Genomic DNA, 14,833 nt, shown 5'->3' with positions numbered 1-14,833 from the left:
TCTGTCTTCAAATCTAGAACCCCTCAGGTCTGGGAACCTAAGAGCTTCTCCCAGACTTCGATATACCAGGTAATGGGGACTGAGACACAAATGGTTCTTATCAAGACAAGTTATGTCTGAAAACATTCATTCATTTAACAAATATTTACTGAACACCTGCTCAGGAGAAAACTGTTGAGGGGACTAGGGATTCAGCAGTTAACAAAATGGATCATACTGCAGTAAAAGCCACCAGTTGTTGAGATTTGCCCATGCCCACGGGGCTTTGAATTCCATCTTTTAGTGTCCACCCTTTTAAAATCTCTTTTTTATAAAAAACATAACATATCCTTATAAAGACATAGAACATTCCCAGCATCCCAGAATCAGCCTGCAGTACCTCCCACCCCTGTCTGTGATCCTCCCTTCCAACATTCTTCTTTCCTTAGAGGTAACCACTATCCTGACTTTTGTGAAATTACGTTCTTGCTTTGTTTTATACTTCTACCACTAGATGTACATGCCTAAATGCCTAATTTAGTTTTCTCCATTTTGTCCCTTTATGTAAATATAATCACACATTATGTACTTTTTTGTGTCTTGCTATTTTCAATCAGCAGTATATTAAGATTCATCCACATTTTGTGAGCGGCAACATTATCAGTTTTGAATAGCATTTCATCATGCAGATATGCACACTTTAGATATCCATTTTCCAGGTGGGATGTTTCCAATTTGAGGCTATTGTAAACAGTGCTGCTATGAGCATGCTTGTGCATGCCTCCGGGAGCACCTGGGCATGAGTATATACTCGTGGTATATACCCAGGAGTGCAATTGCCCGATCATGGCATAAGAGTATCCTCAACCATATTAGATAATGTCAAGTTATTTTTCAAAGTCCTACCAATTGACATCCTTAAGAGCATTCCCATTGCTCCATATCCTTGCCAACGCCACATACTACCAGACTTTTAAATTCTTGCTAATCAGATACTCGTTTAGAATCATCTCATGTGGTTTTAATTAGCATTTCCCTGATTTCAAATGAAGTTCACCTTTTTGTATGAGTTTTGGCCATTTGGTTTTCCTTTTTATGGACTGCTATTTAAGTCTTTTGGCCATCTGTCTACCGAGCTGAGGTGCTGGGCGTCTTTTACTTGCCCCTCCAGACCCGCTCACAACTTCTTCACTCTGCTCTGTGTCCTTGGGGGCTGACCCAGATAGATCGCAGCAGTGGGCTTCCTGATGCTCTGACTTTAGCACTGGAGTATTGAGGATCATTGAAGGGAGGGAGGGAGGAGAAGGAGGTGAGGGAGGTTGCGTATTTAGTTCCCTAATTCTCTTTCTGCTGAGTCACGAGGGGCTAGTATCCCTTGATTTAAGGCCATAGTTCCTGGCAGGCAGCTCCCTCCAAAAGCTCTTTCTGTTTCTGAGTTCTAGGAACTGATGCCAATATAAGTTTGCCAGCTGTTTCCTGACACAGCTGATTATCATTTTGTAATGAATTTTCAGGGCTCCTTTATTGTGCTTAGGATATGCTCCTTTGTTGGTTATCTATGTATAAGTATCTTCTCCCACTCAAATCACTTTCTTCATACTAGCTTCAAAAAAAAATCTTTTTCTTATAAAATAAAATGCAGATATAAAAAAACCACATGAAATAAAGAATAGCTTAATGGATTGTTTTAAAGCAGACACCCTTGTAAATACCAAGCAAGGTTAAATAATAGAACTTCGCCAGCTAACCAAAAGCCCTCCACCTACTCCATCCCAATCACAGCTTCCTCCTTCCCTCTCAAAGTAACCATTATCTTTAATTTTTATAGTTTTTCACTCTGTTCCATTTCTTTAGAGTTTTATCACTGAGGGTGAATCCCTAAATAATACAGATTAGTTTTGCCTGTTTTATGTTTCCTAAGTGTCTTTAGTCTAAAATTTCTCCCTCTGCCCCCACTTTTTTTGCAATTTATTTGTTGAAGAGCCTAGGTTATTTGGCTTTTAGATAACCTAAGTCTGGACTTACTTGTTCCTTATGGTACAAGTTAGTATGTTCCTCTGTCCTCTGTATTTTATGAAAAGTGGTAGTTGAATCTAGAGGCTTGATCAAATTCATGTTAGTTTTAAAAAATATATATAAATGGTGGTATGTTCTTTCAACAGAAGGCACATAATATGTCGTTTTTTCTCTTTTTGATGTTAGCACGTTTCCCAGTTCACACAGGAAAGGCAGGATACATTTTTCATTCTTTCCATCTATTTATCAGTTTTCAAGAGAATGTGTTTTCTAAGATGATGAGGTTTCTTATCATTCTACAAAAGTGAACTAATTTTTTTTTATGAATTAATAGTGTATTTTAAAATATTTGGTGTTTTCCAGCCAGGATTAGTCATTCTCCTGATTGAAGCTAAAACCGTCCCTTCTTTGACCATTGGGAGCCTCAGAAGTTAACTCCTGAGCCCTTTGGACAGGATCCTAGTAGTGTTTGAAAGTGCTCTTGCTCTCTGGTCTGACGAGATGCTCCAGGCTCATCTAGCACATTTCCTGCCTCAGTCCCAGAATCAGCCCTCTCTCTGAGACGTGCTGGTTTCTTTCAGTTAGAATCGGTATTCCAAGACCACTATATTGGCACCAGGGATGCTCATTGCTGCTGGGTCAGTCATTGTTTCCAGGTTATTTTGTGGGGGAAAAATCCACACTAGATGCCCTTTAACAGGTGTGCTTATAGTTTGCTGAGAGATTTTTAATTTTTTGTTTTAACCATGAACATGCTGAATGTTTATCACTGCTTTCTCTGCATCCATTGGGAAGATCGTATGGATTTTCTTTTTGATTCTACTAACATACATAGTGAACTACACTGATTTCAAATGTTAAAAACCAATCATGCATTCCATACTTAACTTGCTCGAAATGTATCATCCTTTTTATATAGTGCTATATTTGATTTGCTAAACTCTTATTAAGAATATTTATATCTGTATTCATAAGAGGTACTGGCCTATAGTTTTATTAAATGACTTTTTCCCCCTTCTTGTCTTTATTTTAAAGTTAAGAATGGTTTAAAAAAGGGATGAGCGGGGAGGAAGAGGATGCCAAGTTGACAAGAGTACATTGTGGGGGTTATGTGTCAATCTTGCTAAGCTGGAAGCACATTTCCCAGAACTCCCATCCCTGCATAATTCTGGGTTAGCTTGGACCATAGGAAGACATGAGCTGAGATTTGGAAAGCGGAAATGGAAGTAGCTGGGGCATTCTTTTGGATCCTGGGAAGGGCAGGGAAGCCCGCTAGCGTTGTTACTGCTCACAGGTGTAATTTATCTGCTGACAGTGGGCAGGCTTGCAGCAACTTACAGCTCCTGCCAGATCTCTTCAGACAGCTTCTCTGCCCTTGGGCGAGCTACGTATTTCTTTCCTTGACAAAGAGCAATAGGAAGACACTCCCATCTTTAAGGTGGAGAGTTTGGAGGCAGTAAGAGACTGTGACAGGTTCTAGTTCTTCCTTCTTTGTGGGCCTCCCTCCTCTAGTATGTCCTTGCAAGCAGCGGCTCAGGTTCCCAGCAAAGACTTTGCTGAATCCAATCCAATGCAAGTCTCTGTTGTTAAGAACATTTCAGGATATTTCTAGGACACGCTTTCTAAGCACTCAAACTTCGTAAAGTCTAAGGGAATACAGAAAACGGGTACAATAAAAATGGAACTAATCCCCCCCAACTCAAACCACGTGTGAGAAAAAGGTCCTTGACCCATCCCAGGTGATTTCTATCGCACGCTAATAGTGAGCGCATGCGCCGTCTCCGTCTTCTCGTGCACGCTGATAGTGAGCGCATGCGCTATCGCCCTCAGCACGGGATCCCTGCAGCCATTCCGTGGAAGCCTGAGGCGAAAAGGCGGGCCTGTTTGAGGAAGACGGGGGTTTTTCTGGAGGGCTTCCTGCTGACTCCGAGAAGCACATTTGCCACCAGAACAAGTGAAAGCTGGGGCAGCGGCTGCAAAGCGACCCAAAATGGAGCCCGGTCGAACAGCTTCAAGTTAACTTCTAGCACGAGTCTAGCACTGAAGGAACTTCCAGCCAAGTGATACACAGTCCCCATAGAGCGACGCGGAAACCTGGCTTATGTGTTCAAGAATGAGCAAAATTTTCTAGCCGCCGCAGCCCAGAGACGCGTGTGCAGAGGAACAACAAACCACACGGTAGTAAATCTGCCTTTCACAAAGCAAAACCAGGAGTAAGAGTGAAGGCTGACTCCTAATGCCACAGATCATGCGATGGAGTTTCCCAGGTTTGGGGAAGTCGCAGGGGTCAGCACAGCCGGAGTGCAGTGGATAAGTCTCGCCCTGGGAAAACCACCTTCGTAATCACGTTATCTTGTCTGCCAGGTAAGCATAAATGATTGTTTTTTAAAATCAGTAACCTTGGTAATATAAAAATGAGTTGGAAAGTACTGCCTCCACTTCTATTTTCTGGAAGAGTTGGTGGAGAATTGGTATTTCTTCGCTAAATGTTTGATAGAATTCACCAGTGAAATCATCCTTGTCTGGAGTGTTTTTGTGGCAAGAATTTTAAGTATAAATTCAGCTTCTTTAATAGGTATAGCACTATTTGGGTGATCCATTTTTTTTTCTTGAGTAAGCTTTAGTAGTTTTTGTGTGTCATGAACTTTTTGTATTTCATCTGATTTTTTCCAATTTATTGGCTTAAATTGGTTCATAATATTTTCTTATTTATCATTTATTTCTAGGATCTGTACTCCATCCTCTTTGTCATTCTTAATGTTGGTAATTTGTGTCTGCTCACCTTTTCTTGATCAGTCTAGCTAGAGGTTTACTGATTTTATTGGTCTTTTTTTAAGGAATCAGCTTTAGGGCACAAAAGATTATTCACCTGGTTAATATGCACAGCCACAAACTGAAAGCACATGCCTGGGAATGCATCCTAAGGGCCCAATGTGATGGGGTGAGGAGTGGTAGCTGAATATAAGACTGGATAAGAGAGATTTTAACCATTTGGGGGCATTAACCTGTGACTTAGGATTTAGCATCCTGGAAAGACACCTAAGCCAGTCCTTATGTGCTACTTTATGGCCTCATTAATCTTGAAAATACTCGCATACACACACCTGATGGCCTGAAATAAATGAGGAAAGATGTTAAAACTGCCTTGGAAAAGGGCCAAAAGGTGCGAAGGCGTGGTCAGTGCTGAGATGGATTTAGTATAGAAATCTGAGAACCTGTCAGCTGACTGTGTCACATGTGAGGGTCCTGAGGCCAGCCTTCACCAATGCAGTGAGAAATCTGCTGGTGAAAGGGCCCCTGCATCCCTAAGAGCTCAGTGATTATCCTCTGCAGCAGCAGGAGACCCTGTCATGAAACTGTCCCTACTATTAATGAGCATGACAAAATTCTGGAATAACAGATCAGGTTTAACGCTTCACTGTCAAAGTGGAGGTGGATGTGATTATGTAATGGGCAGCAAAGCCGCAATGGTGACCACCCAGTCCTGACCCACGGGGATCTATGGCAAAGTAGTGAGATGGGTGGGTAGGCAATGAGGGGTTTTCTTGTCTTAATTAAAAAGGATTGAGAGCAGGTAGGCAGAAGACTGATGTCAGCTGCCAGAAGGAAAAATCTTGATCCCTCAACCAGTTTCCAGACTTGAGCCAGTTCTCAAATCCAGAGCTCACTAGTGAATGCTGAAGTCAGACTCCTTTTAGAAAGGACCGTCCCATACCACAGAAAGTACATATAATGGTGTTTCCTCCAATCTTTCTCCAAATGGACCAATGGCCATTTTCCAGAGTAATAAATACCAGAGAATAAAGTGCACACTGCTCTTTTGAGGGCTTCTAAATACAGGATCTGAACTGATGTGTTTTCAGGAAACCCCACATGCCAGTATGACTTCTTGATGAAAATGAAGGTGTAGGGAAGCCAAGGATAAGTTAAATCCTGACCCACTCCATAGTAGATCCAATGTGGTCCTTTCCCTGGGACCCAGATGTGTAATTGAGATGCACATACTTAGCAGCTGGCAGGAATTTCATATTCATTTCATGATCTGCAGAGCAAGAGTCATTATGGTGGGAAAGGGAAAGTGCTTGCCCCTGAAATTGTACCGCATCCCAGCAAGATAATACATCAGAAGCAATACCGATTCTATTGGAATGTTAGACGTTAGGCTTAGAAAATGTAGGACCGGTAGTCCTCATCATATTCCCGTTTGATTCACCACTCTGACCCCTGAACAAAAAGATGATTATGGTGGAAGATGGTAGATTACTGTAAAAGTAAATGCTAGCCTCATCGCAGTTATACAGATGTGATGTGTTTACTTGAATTCATCAAAACAGCCTCTGGCATTTGGTATGAGCTGCTGACCTGATAAATACATTCTTTTAATCCCTATCATAGAAAAGAATCAGAAACAAATACATTCGCTTAGAACAGCAGTGCATATTCAGTCCTGCCCCAGAGCTACATTCGCGTCCCCATTCTCTGTTACAGTGCACAGTGTGGTCTGGAGGGGCCTTGATTGTTTGGACAGCCCTTGAGACAGCCCACTGCTCCACTATGTGTGTGACATCACAGTATACATGCCTGCAGAGAAGGAAGTGACCGGAGGTCTGAATGCCCCGGGAAGACGTACGAAGGCTAAAGGAGACCAGGTTACCACCCGCAGTGACTTGATGTTAGGTGTTCAGGGAAAGGGCTTCTGAGGAGGAAACAGCTAGTTAGTTGTAGTTACCCTAAATCCAAATGAATATGACATGTTTGAGAAACAGGACAAAGGCCACTGTGGCTGGTGCACAGAAGACAGGTGGAGGGGGTGACGTGCTCTGGGGTCACATCAGATAGGGTCGTGGGTGCCAGGCCAAGATGTGCAAGTTTTAATTGACCCATTTGAAACTTTTTTTGCTCTAAGGGTGATGGGAAACAAAAGAAGGGCTCTCAACAGGGAATTGAAGTCTCAGTCTGTTCAGGCTGCTATAATAAAATACCGTAGACCAGGTGGCTTGTAAAAAGCAGGTTTGTTTCTCAGTCCTGGAGGCTGGGAAGTCCAAGCTTGAGGCACTGGCAGATTCAGTGTCTGGTGAGGATTCCACGTTCATAGATGGCTATGCTCTCTCCACGTCCTCACGTGGTGGGAAGGGACTAGGGAGGCCTGTGAGGTCTCTTTTATAAAAGCACTAATCTCATTCACGAGGGCTCCAATCTCATGACCTATGCACCTCCCAAGGCCCCACCTCCTAGTATTACCCTGTTGGGCATTAGGTTTCAACATAAGAATTTAGGAGGGGTGGGGAACACAAGCATTCAATCTGTAGCAGATGATATGATTTATGATTTTTAAAATAAAGCACTTTGGCTGTGAGTGGAGAGTGGATTGCAGGGGATTAAAGGGAAAGCAGGATCCTTAAGGGAAAGTGTTGCATTCACACAGCTGAGGATTGTGGTTGCTCTAAAGTGGCTGTAGTGGGGATGGAGAGAGGTGGATGGATTTAGCATGTATTTTGTAGGACTATTAATGCCATAGAGATGCAGGATCAAAAGGGAGACATCAGGCATAACAACCAAATGTGCCTTTTGCATGGATAAGAAAGACTGAGGAGATTTGGGGCAGGGATTTAAAAAAAAAAAAACCTGGAAATCAAAAATTCTGTTTAAGTCTGAGATAGCTGGTGATTCACTGACCATAAGAATCTGAATTTCTGGGATGGCATTAGGCTAGAGATGAGGATCTGGAATTGTTGGCACAATTCGTGGGTTTTCAAGCTGCATTTTGAGGCTGGGGACCATCCAGATGGTTGGAGGTGGTATCATGGTGTCACAGTGCTTGGGCTTTGAAGCCAGATGAAGTGAGTTTGAATCCTTCCTCTACCACTCACTAGTGGTGGCCCTGGGCATGTCACTCTTTGTGTCTCCAATGCCTCATCTATAAAATGGGGACTGTATACCTTCCTTTAACGGTTGTTGGGACGATTAAGCACTTATGTAAATCTCCTCACATTAGCAGTAGTAGATGTTGTAGACGTTGGCACCGTCGTTGACCAGGTGAAAGCTGCTTGAATTATAGCTGTAGTGCCTAGAAGTAAGTAAACATGCTAGTTTTTCAAACCCAGATGTTTGAACTACTAACTCATATTCAATACTACCAAAAAAAAAAAAAAATCTAGATAAATGTTTACACAGGCCTTAACTAGGATTGGGGCAGGGTGTAGGAATCTTGGGGTAGATGGCAGCCACCTAGGAACGGTTCTGTGCCATGAATTCGCACGTGTTTTCCAGTGATCGATAAAGCTATAAAATATCTTTGACAGGGGAGAACAAGTCTTATAGAATAAATAGGGATTTTGAAGTCAGCCAGACCAGGGTTCAAATCTCCAGTTTGTCCTGACCTGGCCCTTAAGCGTGGACTTCAGTGGTGGGGAAAGTGTTGCAGAAATACTGACTTCCTATTGGTAATCCCCTTGGCACGAGCAGCCCACATCGGCCCCTTCAGGATCCACATATTTAATAAATATGTTAGCTGGCATCTTTGTCATTTTTATTTTAATGGAGCTCGTCAGGAGCTTAGCATTGAGGAGCCCTTGAATTTGAAGCTTATGGAGCAATTAAACTCCCTCCTGGGACAATCCAGACCTAGAGACTGTCAGTGCATAGAGATAAGCAATTGTGTATTTGTCTCCCTCTTGCCAGAAAAATGGAACACTCCAAAGTTCATCAAGGACATACACTGTATTTCAATGAGCCATATATACATTGCATACTATGTAATTAATCTAGAAAACTACTTGTCTAATAAACTCAGGGAAGCGGCCCATCTTCTATTAATTTCCTTTAATTAGCTATTGTCAGGAGAGCACTGAATGCCTGCCTGAAGTGATTCCTACCCACCTGATGGGAATGGTCAATAACCCTGAACGAACCTTGGCCTTGCTTATAAGCAAAGTGCTGACACATCCATGCTGTCCTCCCACGACAGTGCATCCCTGACAGTGAGAGTCAGAGATGACAGATAGCATTATCCCCGTCAGATTCTGGAGCTTGGAGAGATGAAGTGACTTGCCTGAGGTCACAGGGAGGTTTTGTGTCTCTGCAAAGCCAGGTCATTAAAAATATGGGCTCTGGACTTAGGCACATGTGCATTCAAATCCCAGCTCTGACAGTTACTAGGGTATGTGACTGACCTTAGTGGCCATGGTTAGCACCCATCTTTACTCCCTTGCCCTCATCACTGTAGGGAATGCTCCCCAACTTCTGACTGCCAGCACCTGCATGTACCTGGCCACCAGCGCCTGCTTTGCCCCCTCCCCCAGCAGTCTAGAAGTGACAGGGAACTCAGGCTCCTTGAGAGCAGCCTCAACCAAGACTGGTTGGAGTTGGTGAAAAAGACCCATCTCTCTCATCCCTTGGGTGAGGTAATTCTGAGACATGAGTAGTCTGGCTCCCCGAGTTTTCCCAGCAGGATTAGGCTCTGGTTATGCATGGTAGCAACTAGCTTGCTATTAAGCATTTCACTGACTGCCTACTCTTCTCATCTTACTTTCCCATTTCCCTACTGGTTTTTCTCTTTTTTTTAGATTTTGTTTTTTTATTCAAGTGTAGTTGATTTACAGTGTTAGTTTCAGGGGTACAGCAAAGCGATTCAGTTATATATATATATATATATACATACATGTGTGTATATATATTTCAAATTCTTTTCCATTATATGTTGTTATAAGAAATTATAGTTCCCTGTGCTATACAGAAGATCTTTGTTTATCTATTTTGTATACAGTAATGTGTGTTTGTTAATCCCAAACTTCTAATTATCCTTCACCTGTCCTTTCCCCTTTGGTAAACAGTTTGTTTTCTGTATCCCTGAATCTATTTTTGGTTTGTAAATAAAATGTGTATCTTTTTTTTAAGATTCCACATATAAGTGATATCATATAGTATTTTTCTTTATGGTTTACTTCACTTGGAATGATGATCTCCAGGTTCATCTTTGTTGCTACAAATGGCGTTATTTCATTCTTTTTTATGGCATAGTAGTATTCCATTGTATAAATATACCACAACTTCTTTATCCAGTCATCTGTCAATGGACACTTAGGTTGTTTCCTATCTTGGCTATTGTATATAGTGCTGCTGTGAACATTAGGGTGCATGTATCTTTTCAGATTATAGTTTTCTCTGGACATATGCCCAGGAGTGGGATTGATGGATCATATGGAAAGTCTATTTTTAGTTTTTTAAGGAACCTCCGTACTGTCCTCTGTAGTGGCTTCACATTTCCACCAACAGTGTAGGAAGGTTCCCTTTTCTCCACACCCTCTCCAGCAATTTCTTATTTGTAGACTCTTTAATGATGGCCATTCTAACTGGTGTGAGGTGATACCTCATTTTAGTTTTGATTTACATTTCTCAGATAATTAGCGATATCGAGCATCCTGTCATGTGCCTGTTGGCCATCTGGATGTCTTCTTTGGAGAAATATCTATTGATGTCTTCTTCACATTTTTTGATTGGGTTGCTTGTTTTTTGATATTAAGCTGTATGAGCTGTTTGTATATTTTGGAAATTAGTCTTTTGTTGTTTGCATCATTTGCCAATATTTTCTCCCATTCTGTAGGTTGTCTTTTTGTTTCATTTATGGTTTCCTTTGCTGTGAAAAGCTTTTAAGTTTAATTAGGTCCCCTTTGTTTATTTCTGATTTTGTTTTCATTACTCTAGGAGCTGATTCAAAAAAAGTATTGCTGTGATTTATGTCAGAAGATTCTGCCTGTTTTTCCCTAGAAATTTTATGGCATCCGGTCTTAGACTTAAGTCTTTAATCATTTTGAGTTTATTTTTGTATATGGTGTTAGAGAAAGTTCTAATTTCATTCTTTTACATGTAACTGTGCAGTTTTCCCAGTGCCGCTTATTGAAGAGACTCTTTCCTCCATTGTATATTCTTGCTTTCTTTATCATAGATTAATTGGCCGTAAGTGTGTGGGTTTATTTCTGGACTTGTATCCTGTTCCATTGATCTATGTGTCTGTTTTTGTGCCAGTACTACATTGTTTTGATTACTGTAGCTTTGTAGTATAGTCTAAAGACAGGGAGCATGATCCCTCCAGCTCTGTTCTTCTTTCTCAAGATCGTCTTGGCTATTTGAGGTCTTTCTCATGTTTCCATACACATTAAAAAATGTTTTTGTTCCAGTTCTGTGAAAAATGTCATTGGTAATTTGATAGGGATTGCATTGAAGCTGTACATTGCCTTGGGTAGTAGGGCTATTTCAACAATATTGATTCTTCCAATCCAAGAACATGGTATATCTTTCCATCAGTTTGTGTCATCTTTAATTTCTTTCATCAGTTTCATAGTTTTTGGAGTACAGATCCTTTGCCTCCTTAGGTAGGTAGGTTTATTCCTAACTATTTTATACTTTTTGATGAGATGATAAAATGGGATTGTTTCCTTAATTTCTTTTTTCTGATACTTTGTTGTTAGTGTATAGAAATGTAACTGATTACTGTACATTAATTTTGTATCCTGCAACTTTACTGAATTCATTGATGAGCTCTAGTTTTCTGTTAGTGTCTTTAGGATTTTTCTATGTATAGTATCATGTCATCTGCAAACTGACTGTTGTACTTCTTTTCCAATTTGGGTTCCTTTTATTTCTTTTTTTGTTTGTTTTTCCTCTGATTGCTTTGGCTAGGACTTCCAAAACTATGTTGAATAAAAGTGGCAAGAGTAGGTATCCTTTTCTTGTTCCTGTCTTAGAGAAAATGCTTTCAGCTTTTCACCATTGAGTATATGTTAGTTGTGTGTTTGTCATATATGGCTTTTGTTATGTTGAGATATGTTCCTTCTATGCCCACTTTCTGGAGAGTTTTTATCGTAAATGGATATTGAATTTTATCAAAAGCTTTTCTGCATCTATTGGGATGATCATATGGCTTTTATTCTTCAATATGTTAATGTGGTGTATATCAGTGATTGATTTGTGGATACTGATTGAAAAAGCCTTGCATCCAGGGGTAAATCCCACTTAATCATGGTGTATGATTCTTTTACTGTATTGTTGGAGTCAATTTGTTAGTATTTTGTTGAGGATTTTTGCACCTATATTCATAAGTGATATTGGCCTGTAATTTTCTTTTTTTGTGATGCTCTTTTTCTGGTTTTGGTATCATGGTGATGGTGGCCTCATAGAATGAGTTTGGAAGTGTTCCTTCTTCTGCAGTTTTTTTTGGAATAGTTTCAGAAGATTTGGTATTAACTCTTCTCTAAATGTGTGGTAGAATTCCCCTGTGAAGCCATATGCTCCTGGACTTTTGTTTCTTGGGAGTTTTCTAATTACTGATTCAATTTCAGTGCTGGTAATTGGTCTCCATATTTTCTATTTCTTCCTGGTTCGGTGTTGGGAGGTTGTATCTTTCTAGGAAATTGTCCATTTCTTCTAGGTTGTCCATTTTGTTGGCATTTATTTGCTCATGGTATCCTCTTATGATCCTTTGTATTTTTATAGTGTTGGTTGTAACTCTCCTTTTTAGTTTCTAATTTTATTAATTTGGGCCTTCTCCATTTTTTTCTTGATGAAACTGGCTAAAGGTTTTCAAAGAACTAGCTTTCAGTTTTATTGATCTTTTCTTTTTCTCTTTTTTTTTTTTAGTCTCTTTCTTCTCTAATCTTCATGATTTCTTTCCTTTTAACTTTGGTTTTTGTTCTTTCTTTGATTTCTTTAGGTGTAAATTTAGGTTGTTTATTTGAGAGTGTTCTTGTTTCTTGAGGTAAGCTTGTATTGCTATAAACTTCCCTCTTAGAACTGATTTTGCTGCATCCCAGAGGTTTTGGATCTTCCTGTTTTCATTTTCAGTTGTCTCGAAGTATTTTTTGATTTCCTCTTTGATTTTCTCAGTGATTCATTGGTTGTTTAGTAGCATATTGTTTAGCCTCCACATGTTTGTGGTTTTTGCAGTTTTTTTTCTTGTAGTTGATTTCTAATGCTTTATATGATTCAGTTTTCTTAAATTTACTGAGGCTTGCTTTGTGGGTGAGCATATGATCTATCCTGGTTCCATGTACACTTGAGAAGAGTGTATTCTGCTGCTTTTGGATGGAATGTTCTATAAATATCAATTAAGTCCATCTGGTTTAATGTGTCATTTAAGGCCTGTATTTCCTTATTGATTTTCTGTGATATGTCCATTGATGTAAGTGGGGTGTTAACATTGTTATTGTGTTACTGTCAATTTCTCCTTTTATGTCTGTTTTCAATTGCCTTATATATTGAGGTGCTCCTGTGTTGGGTGCATTTATATTTACAATTGTTCTATCTTCTTCTTGGATCATTATGTAGTGCCCTTCTTTGTCTCTTGTAACAGTCTTTGAAGTCTCTTTTGTCTGATGTAAGTATTGCCACTCCAGCTTTCTTTTGATTTCCATTTGTATAGAGTACCTTTTTCCATCCTCTCACTTTCAGTCTATATGCATCTGTAGCTCTGAAGTGAGTCTCTTGTAGGCAGCAAATATATGGATCTTGTTTTTGTATCCATTCAGCCAGCCTGTGTTTTTTGTTTGGAGCATTTAGTGCATTTACATTTAAGGTAATTATTGATATATATGTTCTTCTTGCCATTTTGTGAATTGTTTTAGTAGGTCTTTTTCTTCCTTTTCTTCTTTTGTTCTCTTCTCTTGTGATTTGGTGACTCTCTTTAGTGTTATGCTTGGATTCCTTTTTCTTTTTTGTATGTATATCTATTATAGATTTTTGATTTGTGGTTATCATAAGATTTTGGTATAACATTCTGTATATATATGTAATTGCTTTTAAGTTCCTGACCTTTTATTTCAAATGCATTTTAAATACCCTGCATTTGTATTCTCCTCCATTCATGATTACTGGTTTTGATATCATATTTTACATTTGTGTTATCTCTTAACTGCTTATTGTGGGTAAAGATGATTTTACTACTGTTGTCTTTTACTCTTTTTACTAGTTTGTGCAAGAATGATTTCCTACCTTTACTGTATGTTTGCCTTTACCAGTGAGCTTTTCCATTTTGTAATTGTCTTTTTCTTGTTGTGGCCTTTTCTTTTTCACCTATGGAAGTTCCTTTAGCAACTGTTGTAAAGCTGGTTTGGTGGTGCTGAATTCTTTTAGCTTTGCTTGTCTGGAAAGCTTTTGATTTCTCCATCAAATCTGATCAAGAGCCTTGCTGGGTAAAGTATTCTTGGTTGTAGGTTTTTCCCTTTCATCACTTTGAATATATCATGCAATTCCCTTCTGGCCTGCAGACATTCTGCTGAAAATTCAGCAGACATTCAGCTGATAGTCTTATCGGAGTTCCCTTGTATGTTATTTGTTGCTTTTCTCTCATTGCTTTTAATATTCTGTCTTTAATTTTTGACATTTTAATTATAATATGCTCTGCTTTGGGTTATTCCTGTATGGGACTCTCTGTACTTCCTGGACTTGGGTCACTGTTTCCTTCCTCAGCTTAACGGAAGTTTTCAGCTATTATCTCTTCAAATATTTTCTCGGGCCCTTTTTCCTCTTTCTTCTACTTCTGGGCCTACTGTTGTTTCTTGAGATCCCTTATTAAATAAATCCCTTATACTTGGGTCCTTATTCCAGGGTCTGTTTCTGGGAAACCTGAACTAAGACAGTGACCTTTGACAAATCATTTAACTCCTCTCAGATGCTCGGTTTCCTAATCTGTAAAAAGGCAACCTATACAGTATTCACTTTATAGGTTTATATGGACATTTAAAGGACACATTGCCTACAAAAGAGTGCACAATTCTGTTCATACCAGCAAAATTTGTAACAGCAAAAAGTGGGAAAAGACTGAAATGTCTAGGGAGGGAATGGG

General features: G+C 39.7%; 1 non-coding gene across 1 annotated transcript; it reads right to left on the bottom strand.

Moving 5' to 3' along the window:
• Window positions 1-4,203: 4,203 nt before the first annotated feature.
• Window positions 4,204-4,367, bottom strand: LOC116157036 (U1 spliceosomal RNA). The gene has a single exon (XR_004140998.1). It is a non-coding gene; the product is annotated as a U1 spliceosomal RNA (small nuclear RNA).
• Between the last annotated feature and the right edge of the window lie 10,466 nt (window positions 4,368-14,833).

This window comes from Camelus dromedarius, chromosome 14, assembly GCF_036321535.1.
Source record: "Camelus dromedarius isolate mCamDro1 chromosome 14, mCamDro1.pat, whole genome shotgun sequence".
Taxonomy (NCBI): Eukaryota; Metazoa; Chordata; class Mammalia; order Artiodactyla; family Camelidae; genus Camelus; species Camelus dromedarius.
This window is presented reverse-complemented; position numbering and strand designations above follow the sequence as displayed.